This window comes from Geotrypetes seraphini, chromosome 15 (genome assembly GCF_902459505.1).
Source record: "Geotrypetes seraphini chromosome 15, aGeoSer1.1, whole genome shotgun sequence".
Lineage (NCBI taxonomy): Eukaryota > Metazoa > Chordata > Amphibia > Gymnophiona > Dermophiidae > Geotrypetes > Geotrypetes seraphini.
In genome coordinates, this window is record NC_047098.1 from 58081720 (window position 1) to 58101017 (window position 19298).

Here is a 19298-nt window from a genome sequence, read left to right on the forward strand (position 1 = left end):
TGAACTTCTAAAAGCTAAGTTACTCAGCATTTCATATTCTGCTCTTTTCACTGGTTTTCAGCATTGTATCTGCTTAATTTCTCTTCTCCTCCCTGTTTCTTACTAAAAAAAAATATAAAAAAGCACAAAAAAATAAATCCTTCTCTTTCCTCTGTTAAATCTTATTTCCTCTTCCTGCATTTTTGTTTAAAATACTGTGTTTTAGGTGGTATAGAGCCTATATTTCTGGTGCCTGTGGCTCAGGGTGACTAAAGTAGGGAAAATCCTGTTATAAATCCTGTGTTTTAGGGTAGCACTGATAGAACCTGCAGTTTTGTTTAAAATACTGTGTTTTAGGTGGTATAGAGCCTATATTTCTGGTGCCTGTGGCTCAGGGTGACTAAAGTAGGGAAAATCCTGTTATAAATCCTGTGTTTTAGGGTAGCACTGATAGAACCTGCATTTTTGTTTAAAATACTGTGTTTTAGGTGGTATAGAGCCTATATTTCTGGTGCCTGTGGCTCAGGGTGACTAAAGTAGGGAAAATCTGTTATAAATCCTGTGTTTTAGGGTAGCACTGATAGAACCTGCATTTTTGTTTAAAATACTGTGTTTTAGGTGGTATAGAGCCTATATTTCTGGTGCCTGTGGCTCAGGGTGACTAAAGTAGGGAAAATCCTGTTATAAATCCTGTGTTTTAGGGTAGCACTGATAGAACCTGCAGTTTTGTTTAAAATACTGTGTTTTAGGTGGTATAGAGCCTATATTTCTGGTGCCTGTGGCTCAGGGTGACTAAAGTAGGGAAAATCCTGTTATAAATCCTGTGTTTTAGGGTAGCACTGATAGAACCTGCATTTTTGTTTAAAATACTGTGTTTTAGGTGGTATAGAGCCTATATTTCTGACTCACTAGTTTTTAGCCATTGTGTTTGATTAGGTGGAGAAGGGAGGGGTTCTGTTTTACTTCTAAGGTTAATTGCATTATCTTTGGGACATTGCTGAAACAAGGCTGCCCTGTGAACTTCTAAAAGCTAAGTTACTCAGCATTTCATATTCTGCTCTTTTCACTGGTTTTCAGCATTGTATCTGCTTAATTTCTCTTCTCCTCCCTGTTTCTTACTAAAAAAAAATATAAAAAAGCACAAAAAAATAAATCCTTCTCTTTCCTCTGTTAAATCTTATTTCCTCTTCCTGCATTTTTGTTTAAAATACTGTGTTTTAGGGTAGCACTGATAGAACCTGCAGTTTTGTTTAAAATACTGTGTTTTAGGTGGTATAGAGCCTATATTTCTGGTGCCTGTGGCTCAGGGTGACTAAAGTAGGGAAAATCTGTTATAAATCCTGTGTTTTAGGGTAGCACTGATAGAACCTGCATTTTTGTTTAAAATACTGTGTTTTAGGTGGTATAGAGCCTATATTTCTGGTGCCTGTGGCTCAGGGTGACTAAAGTAGGGAAAATCCTGTTATAAATCCTGTGTTTTAGGGTAGCACTGATAGAACCTGCAGTTTTGTTTAAAATACTGTGTTTTAGGTGGTATAGAGCCTATATTTCTGGTGCCTGTGGCTCAGGGTGACTAAAGTAGGGAAAATCCTGTTATAAATCCTGTGTTTTAGGGTAGCACTGATAGAACCTGCAGTTTTGTTTAAAATACTGTGTTTTAGGTGGTATAGAGCCTATATTTCTGGTGCCTGTGGCTCAGGGTGACTAAAGTAGGGAAAATCTGTTATAAATCCTGTGTTTTAGGGTAGCACTGATAGAACCTGCATTTTTGTTTAAAATACTGTGTTTTAGGTGGTATAGAGCCTATATTTCTGGTGCCTGTGGCTCAGGGTGACTAAAGTAGGGAAAATCTGTTATAAATCCTGTGTTTTAGGGTAGCACTGATAGAACCTGCATTTTTGTTTAAAATACTGTGTTTTAGGTGGTATAGAGCCTATATTTCTGGTGCCTGTGGCTCAGGGTGACTAAAGTAGGGAAAATCCTGTTATAAATCCTGTGTTTTAGGGTAGCACTGATAGAACCTGCAGTTTTGTTTAAAATACTGTGTTTTAGGTGGTATAGAGCCTATATTTCTGGTGCCTGTGGCTCAGGGTGACTAAAGTAGGGAAAATCCTGTTATAAATCCTGTGTTTTAGGGTAGCACTGATAGAACCTGCAGTTTTGTTTAAAATACTGTGTTTTAGGTGGTATAGAGCCTATATTTCTGGTGCCTGTGGCTCAGGGTGACTAAAGTAGGGAAAATCTGTTATAAATCCTGTGTTTTAGGGTAGCACTGATAGAACCTGCAGTTTTGTTTAAAAATACTGTGTTTTAGGTGGTATAGAGCCTATATTTCTGGTGCCTGTGGCTCAGGGTGACTAAAGTAGGGAAAATCTGTTATAAATCCTGTGTTTTAGGGTAGCACTGATAGAACCTGCATTTTTGTTTAAAATACTGTGTTTTAGGTGGTATAGAGCCTATATTTCTGGTGCCTGTGGCTCAGGGTGACTAAAGTAGGGAAAATCCTGTTATAAATCCTGTGTTTTAGGGTAGCACTGATAGAACCTGCAGTTTTGTTTAAAATACTGTGTTTTAGGTGGTATAGAGCCTATATTTCTGGTGCCTGTGGCTCAGGGTGACTAAAGTAGGGAAAATCCTGTTATAAATCCTGTGTTTTAGGGTAGCACTGATAGAACCTGCATTTTTGTTTAAAATACTGTGTTTTAGGTGGTATAGAGCCTATATTTCTGACTCACTAGTTTTTAGCCATTGTGTTTGATTAGGTGGAGAAGGGAGGGGTTCTGTTTTACTTCTAAGGTTAATTGCATTATCTTTGGGACATTGCTGAAACAAGGCTGCCCTGTGAACTTCTAAAAGCTAAGTTACTCAGCATTTCATATTCTGCTCTTTTCACTGGTTTTCAGCATTGTATCTGCTTAATTTCTCTTCTCCTCCCTGTTTCTTACTAAAAAAAAATATAAAAAAGCACAAAAAAATAAATCCTTCTCTTTCCTCTGTTAAATCTTATTTCCTCTTCCTGCATTTTTGTTTAAAATACTGTGTTTTAGGGTAGCACTGATAGAACCTGCAGTTTTGTTTAAAATACTGTGTTTTAGGTGGTATAGAGCCTATATTTCTGGTGCCTGTGGCTCAGGGTGACTAAAGTAGGGAAAATCTGTTATAAATCCTGTGTTTTAGGGTAGCACTGATAGAACCTGCATTTTTGTTTAAAATACTGTGTTTTAGGTGGTATAGAGCCTATATTTCTGGTGCCTGTGGCTCAGGGTGACTAAAGTAGGGAAAATCCTGTTATAAATCCTGTGTTTTAGGGTAGCACTGATAGAACCTGCAGTTTTGTTTAAAATACTGTGTTTTAGGTGGTATAGAGCCTATATTTCTGGTGCCTGTGGCTCAGGGTGACTAAAGTAGGGAAAATCCTGTTATAAATCCTGTGTTTTAGGGTAGCACTGATAGAACCTGCAGTTTTGTTTAAAATACTGTGTTTTAGGTGGTATAGAGCCTATATTTCTGGTGCCTGTGGCTCAGGGTGACTAAAGTAGGGAAAATCTGTTATAAATCCTGTGTTTTAGGGTAGCACTGATAGAACCTGCATTTTTGTTTAAAATACTGTGTTTTAGGTGGTATAGAGCCTATATTTCTGGTGCCTGTGGCTCAGGGTGACTAAAGTAGGGAAAATCTGTTATAAATCCTGTGTTTTAGGGTAGCACTGATAGAACCTGCATTTTTGTTTAAAATACTGTGTTTTAGGTGGTATAGAGCCTATTTTTCTGGTGCCTGTGGCTCAGGGTGACTAAAGTAGGGAAAATCCTGTTATAAATCCTGTGTTTTAGGGTAGCACTGATAGAACCTGCAGTTTTGTTTAAAATACTGTGTTTTAGGTGGTATAGAGCCTATATTTCTGGTGCCTGTGGCTCAGGGTGACTAAAGTAGGGAAAATCCTGTTATAAATCCTGTGTTTTAGGGTAGCACTGATAGAACCTGCAGTTTTGTTTAAAATACTGTGTTTTAGGTGGTATAGAGCCTATATTTCTGGTGCCTGTGGCTCAGGGTGACTAAAGTAGGGAAAATCTGTTATAAATCCTGTGTTTTAGGGTAGCACTGATAGAACCTGCATTTTTGTTTAAAATACTGTGTTTTAGGTGGTATAGAGCCTATATTTCTGGTGCCTGTGGCTCAGGGTGACTAAAGTAGGGAAAATCCTGTTATAAATCCTGTGTTTTAGGGTAGCACTGATAGAACCTGCAGTTTTGTTTAAAATACTGTGTTTTAGGTGGTATAGAGCCTATATTTCTGGTGCCTGTGGCTCAGGGTGACTAAAGTAGGGAAAATCCTGTTATAAATCCTGTGTTTTAGGGTAGCACTGATAGAACCTGCAGTTTTGTTTAAAATACTGTGTTTTAGGTGGTATAGAGCCTATATTTCTGGTGCCTGTGGCTCAGGGTGACTAAAGTAGGGAAAATCTGTTATAAATCCTGTGTTTTAGGGTAGCACTGATAGAACCTGCATTTTTGTTTAAAATACTGTGTTTTAGGTGGTATAGAGCCTATATTTCTGGTGCCTGTGGCTCAGGGTGACTAAAGTAGGGAAAATCCTGTTATAAATCCTGTGTTTTAGGGTAGCACTGATAGAACCTGCAGTTTTGTTTAAAATACTGTGTTTTAGGTGGTATAGAGCCTATATTTCTGGTGCCTGTGGCTCAGGGTGACTAAAGTAGGGAAAATCCTGTTATAAATCCTGTGTTTTAGGGTAGCACTGATAGAACCTGCATTTTTGTTTAAAATACTGTGTTTTAGGTGGTATAGAGCCTATATTTCTGGTGCCTGTGGCTCAGGGTGACTAAAGTAGGGAAAATCCTGTTATAAATCCTGTGTTTTAGGGTAGCACTGATAGAACCTGCATTTTTGTTTAAAATACTGTGTTTTAGGTGGTATAGAGCCTATATTTCTGGTCACTTCACAACCAATCAAGATGACCTTTATTCTATGCAATCACTGTGGTGCTTTAATTCCAAGACATACTATTTGGAGGCTTAAGGCTTGCCCCATCTGTCTTCAACTTGCCAGTATTAAGGAGGAGCTCTGCAAACTTAAACAGGAATTGAATACAATTAAAGCAGCTTCCATCACTCCACAAAATCATACCAACTTACCACCTCTACCTCAAAGAATAAAACAGCCCAGGAATAAATGGGTCACAGTAGGCTCAGGAAGATTGCGACATGTAACACAGAAACATCCACCTTCACTAATATTACCTCTACAGAATTCCTTCGCTCCACTAGTGCACTGCGATACTCAAGAAAACAGAAGGGAGGTGGGACTGGAACCAATGAAGGTAACTCAAGAGAACAAGAGCACCCTAAGTACAAATAAAAAAGCCAAAAACAGAAAACTATTACTGTTGGGGGATTCCATCATCAGAGGCATTAACCTTGGAACACAAGACGAGGAGACCAAAATAGTGAAATGTCTTCCAGGATCCTCAGCTACAAGGAGTTCCAGGCAAATACTGACTATAATTAAGGAAGAAACTAAGGATTTTAACACTGATGTTGTTATCCATCTGGGAACAAATGACCTGGCCAACAACTCCACACTTGCAGCACAGAAAGCTTTTCGGGAGCTTGTTGAGGGCGTGAAACCTTTTGTAAAGATTTTAGCTTTTTCTGAAATACTGCCTGCATATGGAAAAGGAGAGCAAAGAGTGAAAAACACAGAGGACTTTAATAGATGGCTCAGAGCCTGGTGTCATCAAGAAGGCTTCAGGTACATAGGAGGATGGGGAAATACATGGAAGGACAAGAAGCTATATTGCACTGATGGGCTACATATTACTACAGCAGGAAAAAGAAACCTTGCAGAGAAATTTAGACAATATTTTTCTAGGCATTTAAACTAGAAGGTGGGGGTGGTGTATGTACGAAGGACAATTATAGAGACCACCCCCGGCAAAAGAAAAGATGTGATAGTAGTAAAGGCTGCAACATAAGCAATATCAGCAGCTCATTTCTTAGTATTGCAACGGAAAGTGAAACGACACAAAAATCCATACGAAAAAGGAGATTATCGCTGAAAAATAGCTGGAAAGCGATGACCACAAATGCTCGCAGTCTAAGCAACAAAGTTCATGATCTGCAAGCCCTGATATTAGAGGCAGATCTAGATATTGTTGCTATCACAGAGACATTGATGGGATGCAAACATACCGGGATATAATCTTTTTAGGAAGGACAGAGATGGTCATAAAGGTGGAGGAGTAGCTCTCTATGTAAAGATCAATATCCAAGCGACCGAAATGCAAGGGACCTGGGGAGAGGAAGAAGCGATATGGATTGCTCTGAAAAAAGAAGATGGAACTTCTATCTACGTGGGTGTAGTCTACAGACCTCCGACTCAATCGCAGCAAATTGATAAGGATCTGATTGTGGATATCCAAAAGTTTGGAAGGAAAGAGGAGGTTCTGCTGTTGGGAGATTTCAACCTGCCGGATGCGGACTGGAATGTTCCGTCTGCGGAATCGGAAAGAAGTAGGGAGATTGTGGATGCCTTTCAAGAGGCTCTGCTCAGACAAATGGTGACGGAACCCACAAGGGAAAAAGCGATATTGGATCTGGTCCTCACAAATGGAGAGAGTATCTCTAATGTTCGAGTGGGTGCTCACCTGGATTGTAGTGATCATCAAACGGTTTGGTTTGATATAACGGCTAAAGTGGAGAGCGGCCGCACGATACTTAAAGTCCTAGATTTCAAACGTACGGACTTTAATGCAATAGGAAAGTACCTGAAGAAAGAGCTGTTAGGATGGGAGGACATAAGAGAAGTGGAAAGACAGTGGTCTAAGCTGAAAGGAGCGATAAAAATGGCTACAGACCTTTATGTGAAGAAAATCAATAAAAACAAGAGAAAAAGGAAGCCGATATGGTTCTCCAACCTAGTGGCTGAGAAAATAAAGGCGAAAGAGTTGGCGTTCATGAAATATAAAAAAAACCCAAGAAGAGGAGAGCAAAAAGGACTACAGGGTGAAACTGAAAGAAGCCAAGAGAGAGATACGTTTGGCGAAGGCACAGGCAGAAGAACAAATGGCTAAAAATGTAAAAAAGGGAGATAAAAATTTTTTCAGATATATTAGTGAAAGGAGGAAGATAAAAAATGGAATTGCTAGGCTAAAAGATGCTGGGAACAAATATGTGGAGAGTGATGAGGAGAAAGCAAATGTGCTAAACAAATACTTCTGTCTTTATCTGCTGTCATTTACTATATTACTATGATCAGTGTACTGTATATGATTTTACGGTTGGGATGGGTTGGTGAGGCCTTTGACAGGAACCCTCAATTCTGCAAAATGTCTGCATTGTGAATGTTCTTATGTAACCCGTTCTGAGCTTCGGGGAGGACGGGCTAGAAATCGAAATAAATAAACTACAATAATTTGGGATGGTTTAGAAAGTCTGGAGTGAACTTGGACAGCAACTCCAGTGCCAGGCAGACTTCTACGGCCGAAATATCAAAGATAAATACATAAAGACTGTTAGGCAGACTGGATGGACCACGTAGGTCTTTATATGCCATCATTTACTATGTTATTATGTTACTTATCATTTCTATAGTGCTGCTAGATGTACGCAGTGCTCTACATTAAAACTTGGAAAAGAGAGTCCTGCTCAGTAGAGCTTACAATCTAATCAATGGACAAACAGGACAAGGGGGTTTCTAAGAAAGAAATGTGTGCTTTACCAGTGAGCGGGTCAGGAGTTAAAAGCAACCTCAAAGAAGTGGACTTTTAGCATGGATTTGAATACTGCCATGGATGGAGCACGACATAATGACTTGGGTGATTTGTCCTAGGCATGCGGTGCAGCAAGAGAGGAATGTAGTCTGGAGTTGGCAGTAGAGGAGAAGGGTACAGATAAGAGGGGCTTGCTCGATGAACGTAGTTTGCGTGGATACTAAAATTACATTTTTAAACAGGAATATAACTAGTTGCGTACCTGGTGAGGCGGGAACCTGGAATGGAGACCCCCCCCCCCCCCCCGGTCTGGCTGGACTACCCTCTGCACGCGGCTGCTGTATAGAGACAGCTATGTACTGTTTTATTGAGATCTTTGGGGGTGGGAATGGGTCAGTGAGTGGGGGGGGGGGGGGGGAGATGGTCATGTCTTAATCCCTCCAGTGGTCATCTGGTCAGTTTGGCTACTTTTTTGGCCCTTATTCGCTTTTAAAACTGGTCTAGCTCTGAATGTCTAAATGGCATCCTGGACATCTTGGTAAATATTTGATTATTATTACCACAAGATGTCCAAGCGCTAAGCCCACCCATAACACTCCTCCAACTAGTGGCTTTGTAAGGGGGGGTGGTCCGCACCCATCCTCCTCTCCATTCCCCGCTACTTCCTAAGCCCCCCCCCCCTTCCCTCATACCTCTTTAATTTTCCCGGCGAGAGCAGTATCACAGACTTGCTGCTCACATTGGTGTTGGCTCTCTCTAATGTCATTTCCGAGTCCTGTGTCTAGGAGTGACGTTAGAGGGCGAGCCAACACGATACAGTCGCAAGTTCATGTTGCTGCTCGCACTGGGAAAATTGAAGAGGTATGGGGAAGGGAAGGGGGCACGAGTGGAGGGAGCACAGAAGACAGCGAGGGGGGAGCGACCGCCCTGGGCGCCTCTCACCCTCGCTACGTCACTGCCTTCTTGAACTCTGGATGCAGTGCAGACGGGAAGTCTAGAAAGACGTCCAAGTACAACTTTATGCCATGTTTTGAATGTTTTTCTTTTTTTAAAAAAAAAATGAGCCCCTTACTATTTGTTTATTTTTTTTTCCAGCGGCACGATTGATTGTCAGTGCTGGCAAATTTGAACATTACACCGATTCAAGGTGAAATGTTAGCCGTTCAGAGTGCAGTATTATGGAACAATCGATCACTTGAAATAAATAAAGCAGCAACTTTACTAAAGTTTAGGAAGTCGCCAACGTGATTTTTGGGCCAGTAAGAAGGTTGTTTATCAAGCAGTTATTTTATAGTGCTGTTGTAGAAAAACGGGTCCTTTTACTAAGGTGCGCTAGCCGTTTTAGAGCGCAATAAACGCTAACGCATCCATAAACTATAATGGACACGTTAGCGTTTAGCGCTCGCTTAGTAAAAGGACCCCTATGTGTGATATTTTGTTGTTTGCGTTTTAACTATGCATGTTATTCTGTAACTCGCACAGAACTAGCGGATGGCACGAGTAATAAATTTTAAAATATTTTTGTAAACCACTTTCAAACTTTATTGTACCAAACGGTATATCAAATTGAATCAGATCAAATCTTCAGGATAGCATCTTTGAATATCCCAGTCTGCAACACTTATCTGGATATCTGGTCCTATTGCCCAGTTAAGTACTTTTGAATATTGATCCCCTAGCTATTTCGTTGACTGATAATCTGATGGTGCAGTTGCACTGTCATATCGTTATACCAGTAATCCCTGTTCTCTGCATACTCGGGTCTCTAGCGATCGCACTCCTTCTTCTGTTGATTGTTTTTTCCTTCAGTTGCCTGGTTAGCAGTTCATATAATGCTAGAAGTCAATTTCTTTGCAACGCTTTTGAATAACACTGTTCAGAATAAATATAGCTTTCCATACAACTATCCTTCGGGCTTCCGAATAAGATGATAGTTTTTAGAATTGAAACACGGAGTCAATTCAGGCTTCTGAACTGGAATATTACTTTCTGTAACTGAAACGCTAATAGATTGGAACCAACAAACTGAATACATTGTGTGGTGCCCAGGTGGTAAATCTCTAAGAATATGGAGTCTGCTAACTTTATAGAGCAACTGCACAAAATTCAAAATTACTCTTTGTCAAGGCTGGAGAAAAGAAAATATATTGAACCCAGAGAGAGGACAATTTTCAAAGCAATTTACGTGGGCAGAAAGAATTTTTAGCAATGTTAAGAGTACTTGAAAATTGCCTTCGCTTAATGCAACTGAAAGTATGCATGCTTGGTTTTCTCTGTCGCATGTTCTTTTGGGGGGGAGGTTAGCACATGCCCAAGGTGTATTACATTCAGGTACATGAGATATTTCCCTATATTTAATTTACAACAGTCTTAGGGCTTCTTTTACAAAGGTGTGCTAGCATTTTTAGAGCACGCACCGGATTAGCGCGTGCTATAGTGTGCGCTACTGTCTGCTCGAGAGGAGGCGGTAACGGCTAGTGCATGTGGCATTTTAGCGCACGCTATTCTGTGCGTTAAAGCCCTAACGCACCTTTGTAAAAGGAGCCCTTAGAGTTGCTCTAAATCAGGGGTGTCCAACCTGCGGCCCCAGTCGAGGGTGATGCAATGTTTTCCTCTGCTGTCCCCAGGTGTTTACTGTCTTGCCGGCTCCCTCCTCTGTCTTGCTGCAGCGTTTGCGAGGCCACAGAAACATTTTTATCAGTCAATGCGGCCCAGGGAAGCCAAAATGTTGGACACCCCTGCTCTAAATGGTCATGTCTGGTCCTTAAGGCTTACTCTCCAGATGTATGATTAACAAATTCTGATTTTGGGTATGGTGTTTATATGAGAAGTCCAAAGCAAACAAAGAAGATATAACTAACTACCCATGAAAAAGTCAACCAAAGGTCCAAACAAGTGGGAGTTAAAAAAGCACAATGGAGAGTAGTGATACAATCAACTCAACGAAAACTCTTTATTAAAAATTCTTTAAAAAGGACTCAACACAAGCTGCGTTTTGGCTTACAAACTTTCATCAGGAGTCCAAATCAGAAATAATCTCATTCAAATACAGATGACTATATAAAGAGCTTAGAGGAAAGCAGTGAAATTGCATGTTCTTTGGTTGCTTTTATAGAAGCAGCCGGCACTAAAAACTGTGCTACAGTTTTGGAAGTAAGCAAGTGAGGGATAATAATAATAAGTTTATATACCGCAGGACCGCGAAGTTCTATGCGGTTTACAATGATTAGAAATGTTACAGATTGAATGGAATAAACAAAGTACAGAACTTAGTGATTGATAGTTCTAGAGATCGTTTGTTGAGGACTAAGATTGTATAGATTGGTTTCCTAAGTATTTCAGGAACAGATGTGTTTTTAGGCGTTTCCTGAATTCCTTATAGGTAGTAGGCAGCAGTTTGGGGAAAGAGCGTGCTTTTTGTTTTGCTTTGCTTATTTGTGTTCCACTAATTTGCTGTAATCATTGGACTTTCTATACTCATTTTAGGCATTTTCTTTTTTATTGCATTTTAATTGAAAACCACTTAGATGTTTGCGTATAAATTCCGAGTCCTACTGGAATTTAAAGAACATGGAAAGAGAGAGAGAGAATTCTGGTTCATGGTTTCTGTAGGTTCCAGGAGGAGAGCAGAGTAATGAAGAGTATTTTCTGGTACAGGGTTGGAAACGGAGAGGTTTGAAGAGAGGAAGCAAAGAGGTGTCTCATTGCCTGCACTTATGTCTTTTTGTGTTTGTATCTGTGAAATAAATGATTTATTCTGAGTTTTATCACTCAGTAAAGACTGCAGGCTCAAGATTCGGCCATTGAAAATTCCATTCACCAAGATCCAAGATGGCCAACGGATCTCTTAGCTGAACGGCTTGTCTCTGGAAAACTGGTCAAATATTTGCCTGCCTCCTTTAAAGATAACATTTACCTCTAAGAATGCCGATACGGAGGGGCCGTAGTGACGCTGGAGCCTTGCGGCATCCTTGCCCTTCCAACCTCGGCAAAATTGAGGAGCTCCTGCGTCGAATGCAGGATATCGCTGGGGCGTCGGCATGCCCGCTGGAGAAGCTCTGTGATGAGACGGAAGCAGTCTCCCTTGGCTTGGAGTCCACCTTAAGCCCTGACACCAGAGCACCTTCTCAGACCACTAGCTCCCCGCGGACATAGAAGCCTTCAGAAGACGGAGTGCGATTCTCTCCAGAGGCCATTGAAACCATGGAGGGGAGCATGGAGTTGGACTTCCTGCGTTTGCAGGGGAGTCCTGTGGAGACTGGGGATTTGCCAACTTTGCGAACAGACCATGAACAGGAGAGCCTTATTCAGGAGGAGATACCGGTTGGTGGAGATGCTGTTAACACAAAACTTTCCTCTTTACCTGAGAAACCCCAAGAGGTAACTCTTGAGGCTATATGGGATCTCGTTGTAGATCTAGCTAAATCAATTAAGCCCCAGCTAGTTCAGCTGAAACATAAAGTAAATGCTCAAGAAATGGATATTAAGAACTTTAAAGCTGAATTACAAGAATTAAAAAATTCAACGCTGAATGTTTCTCAAGAAACATGCATTTTAAAGGGTTGGCGCAAATAACTTATAAAGCAAATTTTTGAATGCAAATTGATTTGTAAGTATGAAGGATTGTCAAAAAGTTTCCACACTCTTATTTTTTTTTTAACACTATTTAATATTTCAAAAGCAAATTACATCACTTTTTCACATAATCACCCTGTTATGTGATGCATTTTTCCCAGCATCCTACTAACTTCCTAATGCCATCAGAAAAGAATGTTTTTGGCTGAGTGCGAGAATCTGAAAGTGCAAAAACCTTTTGAAGAACCCTCGCAAAATGCTCTTGGCATTCACATTTATCGCTTTCATTTGTTCACTTGACATTTTGAGGTACCTTTATTATGTGAAGTTTGCTAAGACTATTTATCACACTACATATTTGTTATTTGATAACTTTATAGCTCTGCTATAAACTTATTTGTGAGCCAAGTTTTATTATTGTATACCTAGTCATTTATTTGTTATATAGAGAAAAAGGGTCCTGTGTATTTTGAAACATGGTATAGAACAGTGTTCTTCAACCGCTGGTCAACAAAAATTTCCTGCTGGTCCTTGCAGGGCTGGCACATGCCTTGGGCCCGAGGAGATCAGGGGGCCCCAATGAGCTGGGTACCCACATGTCTCCCTCCCTCCTGTGCGATCGATGCAACATTTTCATTGCCTCCCCCAAAGTTATCTTCCTCACTGCCGCAGGGCACAGGGCTCCTATGCGCGTCCTGGCCCTGAACCGGAATTCTTCTCTCTGATGTCGCAACATCAGAGGGAAGGGTTCTGGATGAGGCGCTGGACGCAGCTTTGTGCACACTGTGGCAGTGAGGAAGAGGGAGCCGGCCAGAAGATAACACCGGGGGCGGTAATGAAAACATGCATCGCACTGCGGGCAGCATAAAACGACCAGGCGGGAGCAGGCCAGAAGGTAAGACACCCGCCAGAGGGAGGCACCTAATTGAGGCATAGCATGGAGGGAGGGAGACAACAAAGGTAGGGGGAATGATTTTATTTTCAATTTAGTGATTGAATTGCCAATTTTGAGAATTTACATCTGCTGTCTGTATTTTGCCCTGTTCAGGAAGAAATGCATTTGTTTCTATTTCTCTGGGGTTGTTCTGCATGCAGAGTCTTGAATCTTAGGGTTTCCTTTGTATATATCAGTACTTTTAGTTTTTGGTCCGTATTTGCATAGGGGTTATCTGTGTTCTGGTAGGAATGAATTTGAGAAGCATACAGTGTGCTTTGCGTAGTTTCATTTTGTGGTTAACCATTATGTGTTGATAATAAGATTATATCAGTGTTCTTCAACCGCCGGTCCACAAAATAATTATTTTATTTCCGCCGGTCCATAGGTGTAAAAAGGTTGAAGAACACTGGTATAGAACACAGACTAGTAGGAAACTCTACACCATGATTTGACCGCGTGTAGTTTGCCAGTGAGTGTGCGCATGAATGGAGTTTGGAGAGAGCATTGGCAATCATTTGTATACACATGTGCTAACATTTAGGGCTCCTTTTACTAAGCTTATGCTAAATTGCTGCCCGCGCTAGACCTTAACGCCAGCATTGAGCTGGCGTTAGTTCTAGCCACGTAGCGTGGGTTTAGCGTGCGCTAAAACTGCTAACGCAGCTTAGTAAAAGGAGCCCTTAGTCATGACTACATATGCCAAAGGGCTAGTGTATACGATTATACCATGGGGTCATAAATGTTTTTGGCCATTGGCACTAGAATTCTATAAAGGAAAGTAGACACCTTCTTTTCTTTTGAAAATAGGTGCCCTAACCAGTGCCTATGTTAGGCACCTATCATAGAATTATCCTCCAGATGCGTGACTTATCTGTTAAGCGCTGAAATATCGCTGCTAATTATTGATGCCTTTCAGATCCTAAGCGGGAATGACCCCACCTACCTAACAGAGTTGACCACCCTACTCCAGGGTGCCTCCAACAGATGTTCTATCAGAAATCTTTTCCACTGAAAATTCCCAGCATGCAACGATATAAAGTCTACCAGGCAAATGACCTTATCCATCCAATATCAATTAGCAAAATGCTGGAACCAACTGCCACTTAAACTACCATCTTCTGACCACTATCTCAGGTTCAGAAAACATTTAAAAGCATTTTTGTACCAAGGCAGGGAGCCAACTTTGAAGTAACTGAATCGCAACTGTAAAAGCCCATTTCTAAACCATCTAATGCAACTCCTGGGACAAAATGAAGAGCCAACGATGAAGTTCTTGTAACTATGTATTTATAACTTTGTATTAATACTCATAGTTGTATTGATCTACCTGTGCTAGCATCCATATTGGATGTCCATGTCAAACTGTCCATTGTAACTTCCTGGATAACCAACCAAAGGCAAAATAGAAAACCTGATTAATATAACATAACATAATTGGCTGTAATTAGCAGTTAGGCGTGTGGCTGAATCATTCTTGAGTGAATTAAGTGTCACTGCAGGTGTGACTCAAGTAGGCAACATCTTTGGCTGGCAGGTTGGCATCCCCACCAGTTGTGAAGACAGATGGGTCCAAAGCCAGTGGTCAGGAGGCCCAAACTCCTGAAGGCCCCACCATGACTATGGCACTGCTGTGCATTTTGCATGTGCCAAAACCACTGTGGATAGATCATTAGCAATATGGACAATAATAACTGAAACACAACAAGTGGAGATACAGGAAGCTTCTAATAAAATGTTTATTACACCCCAAATTTCACATAGTAACAACAGAAACATGTAAGGTACAAAATGTCTATGCCAGATATGTTGCGGTAATTATACCATATACTCAGTGCTCACGGATTGTGAACTGGACCCTATATCGGCTGTGTTTCGGCAGTACTTTGCCTTCCTCAGAGGTCCTGCTAATTATCCGTCAGTATGGATTGGAGCAAAAGGGCTGTGATTGATTGACACAATAACACCGTACCCAAAAGCCAAAGTGAGTATCGCAGCTCCTAACTAGAAATGCCTACAGTGAGAATAGTTGGATTAAAATGCAGGTGAGCTTGCCGCTTCCTTCTTAAAAAAATGATGCTGGCGTGACGTAGTGAGATGTGCACGGGAAAGTGACGTGAATAAAGTGGATGTTTGGTAATGATGTGAATACCTGGGCAGACCAGATGGGTTCGTTCTTTTTCTACTGTCATCTACCAGCATACTTTAGGACTGTTCACACCTACGTAGTTATTCTATTAAATGCTATTGCTTTCTCCCATAGGAGCTTTGAAAGGAGCCTGTTAACATACTATTTGGGCTTCAGGCTGCTTAATAAACGATTGTGATTAGTTCATTACTGATAGAAAATGTCCAAGATACACAGAGCAAACACTCTGCTAATAAGGCAGGTTTGCTGTAGGACCCCTGGGAAAACAGCTGCAGGCTCTAAGAAAACAAACTTTAAATGAATTAACTCAGCCTGAGTGGATTTTCTTGATCTCGTTATAAATCAGTATTCATGTTATGCGCCGTTAAAACTCTAGTTATGTTGATATTAATTAGCAATGCTTAAGTTTGCAATCCGCATGGATATAAATTTCAGTCTTTATCTGATCAAGTGGTGACATTTCCAGGCACTTTAGTTAGATTGTGAGCCTTCGGGACAGTAAGGGAATTTTTCAAGTACCTTTCTTATTTCTAATCTTAATGTATATTTTCTGTAAACCGCTTAGAACCTAACGGATGTAGCGGTATATAAGAAATAAATTACATTACATTACATGGACCATTTGGCCTTCATCTGCCATCATGTTTCTAGGTTTCTATAACCATAAAGCTCTATGACATCACAATGCAGGCAAAGAGCCTTAGCCAATGGGAAGAAGATATGCAAATGTTAAGAGCCTTAGCCAATAGGGAGAGGAGGAGATAGTGGATGCTGCAGAATTCTACTGTTCAACGGCTCCCCCTTCTGCTTCTATTCCTTTCTCTCCTTTCTTCTACCTTCCAAAGTATTTAGATCAATGCTGTCTTGTTAAAATGTTTATTTTATTTTTATTTTTCCTCTAACTCTACTTTTCACTTCTCTATTACCCTCCAGGTACTTTAGTTAGATTGTGAGCCTTCGGGACAGTAAGGGAATTTTTCAAGTACCTTTCTTATTTCTAATCTTAATGTATATTTTCTGTAAACCGCTTAGAACCTAACGGATGTAGCGGTATATAAGAAATAAATTACATTACATTACATTACATTTCCCAACTCTTCTGGTGGCGAGGCACCTGGATGCATTTGTGCGGGTTGAACATGAATGCTGACGAGGAAACACAGTTGAAATGTGGTGTTCTAGATCAGTGGTTTCGTCTAAGAAGGGAATCTCTGTTCCTTGACCCTTGAAAAAAAGGCAACACGAGGAAAAGTAAACGCTGGAAAGACAGCGCTGCCATAAAATCTGACAACCTGTCAGAATGTGCAGAACACTTAACTTCCGCTCGCTTTGATGACAAATTGGGTTGACCTTTCCCAGTTGATGCATAATTATATCACTCAGAAGTGTTTAGGTGGGTCAGTGTGTAGATATGTGTGGTATTATGAGATTTATGTTTGTTAGGATAATGGCAAGGAGTTTGGAGCATTTAAATCAAGAGATATAAAAAAAAATGTAATGTATTGCAATGAGTAATAGGAACATGGAGATGTTGGATGATTTTCTGGAACCAACTTGTCTAGATTCATGGCCTACCTGGACTGTGTTCAGTTTTGGAGACCACACTACCGAAAGGACGTGCTGAGGATCGAGTCGGTTCAGCGAACGGCCACCAGGATGGTCTTGGGGCTCAAGGATCTCACATATGAAGAAAGACTAAAGAAATTGCGGCTGTACTCACTTGAGGAAAGAAGAGAACGGGGAGATATGATTGAAACATATAAGTACATCACGGGACGCATCGAGTCAGAAGATGATATCTTCTGGCTCATGGGACCCTCGACCACCAGAGGGCATCCGCTGAAAATCAGGGGAGGGAAGTTTCATGGCGACTCCAGGAAGTACTTCTTCACCGAAAGAGTAGTGGATCATTGGAACAGACTCCCACTCCAGGTGATAAAGGCCAGCAGCGTGACGGATTTCAAGAGAAAATGGGATACTCACGTGGGATCTTTAAGGGAGTAAATTCAGGGGAGGGGATACTTGGAATGGGCAGACTTGGTGGGCTATAGCCCTTTTCTGCTGCTTTTCTCTATGTTTCTATGTTACCTGATCTTTCTCCATCAATATTGGCACTCTGGGCCTGATTTTGCTCTGTATTTTCAGATATCCCATTTACACTTGTTTGTTTTGGCTTTAGTTTAAAATAGGGGTGTGAAGGCAAAGTAAAAAAAAGACTCCTCTGGTTTTATGCGTTTGCATTTTTTACATTTTCATTCTGTTTGGTTATTTTTTTATAAATTTGTTTCAGGGCAATTTTGTTCATTTGAGAGGTGGCTGTGGCTGCTGCTCAAAATTGAACAAATCCTAATTGTAGCAAACCACATTAACTCCCAAATCACAATATGAAGTCCAAATGGAAAGTCCCTCCCTCAAAGAGCAAAATCTGATCCACCCCTAATCCCTTTTGCTTCCCTCATTTCACCAGTATTACCCCTCTCCCACCACAGCTGCTCCCCTGGCACTTACTGGAGTTATTGCTTAGTTGTATCGTTTTGGGAAAGGAAAGATCTCCATTTGTTTCCTGCCCCAAGGCAGAAGCAAAAGTAGTTCAAGCCCCTGAACTGAAATACCATGAGTTTGAGTCTTGAAAGCAGGAGTCTTTGAAACACTGCTTAAAGGCGACCAGTTTCTCTGAAACTGTGTGCCCTGAAGAGATTCCAGTTGTACCACGAGAGATTCCAGAATTTTACTTAATAAGTATACAGTAGAATAGATGAATGTACGCCACGTAAGAATCTGTCAGTGTTTATGAGCGTCTGTGTGAGTAAGGATTCAACCGTCCAGACAAGCATCATTCTTTGACATGATTGGTCCTTGAAAACATGTTTCCTCAAAAATAAGACCTACCCTGGAAATAAGCCCTAGCATGATTTTCGGGGTAGGTCTTAATATAAGCCCTACCCCAAAAGTAAGGCCTTGTCCTGGGGTTCGCCGGCAGCAATTCTTCAACACGCCTGCCGCACAGCCGAACCCCGGCTGACCTTCCATCCTTCCCTCCCATCCGAACATCGCCGACCGCGAGCGAGCCCTACATACCTTCATCAAAAGCAGCGTCAGGCCAGCAATAAAAGGACTACTTAAACAGAATAAAGTAAAACGTCAGCATATAGTATGCAATTAAAAAAAAAAACTTCAGATCAATAACTCTAAAGAATAATCATATTATAAAATTCCCAAGTCAGAAAATGCCATTCGAGAGAAGTGGGCTTTCAAGCTTTTTCTAAAAGCTAGGAAATCGGTGATCATGAATACTGTCTGGAACTGAGTTCTACAATGAAAAAAAGGCCAAGGCTGTTCTCGCTACTTTAGTTTCACCGTTGTTATAATTACCCATACATAGCTTAAAGAACTTTAAATAAATAACTTTCAAATTTAATGTTTTGGTTGGTTTTGCAGTTTTATAATTTCAGAAAATATCCAACTTTCCTGTCTTTTTTTTGTCATTTCTTTTCATTTGGGATGGGTATTGGGGAAAACAACCCAGATCATAGTTACTAGATGCTTGGGTCCACCTTGGGGCTCAGCACCCAAGGAAAAAAATCTTGAGTGTCATTGAAGACAATACACTTCCCCCTCCATATTCACGGTTTCCGTATCTACGGTTTTGGTTATTCACGATTTTCTGCCAAAAAAATCATTTCATTTTTCGGGCTATTTTAAGCCCTGTGAGTCCACCCCTTAAGCCTTACCTGGTGGTCTAGTGGGTTTTCAGGCAGGAGCGATCTGACTACGCTCCTGCCCCGTGCAGATCGCTCTCAGGAAATGGCTGCCTTGAGCTCTCGTCGTAGTCTTGAAACACGACGGGAGCTCAAGGCAGCCATTTCCTGTGAGCGATCTGCACGGGACAGGAGCATGGGCAGATCGCTCCTGCCTGAAAACCCGCTAGACCACCAG

At 41.0% G+C, this 19298-nt stretch overlaps 1 protein-coding gene across 5 annotated transcripts in view; it reads left to right on the forward strand.

Annotated features, from left to right (window-relative positions):
* The window catches only part of AUTS2 (activator of transcription and developmental regulator AUTS2), a 1593647-nt gene that overhangs the window by 325368 nt on the left and 1248981 nt on the right, over positions 1-19298 (forward strand). The gene's annotated exons all lie outside the window — the stretch shown is intronic.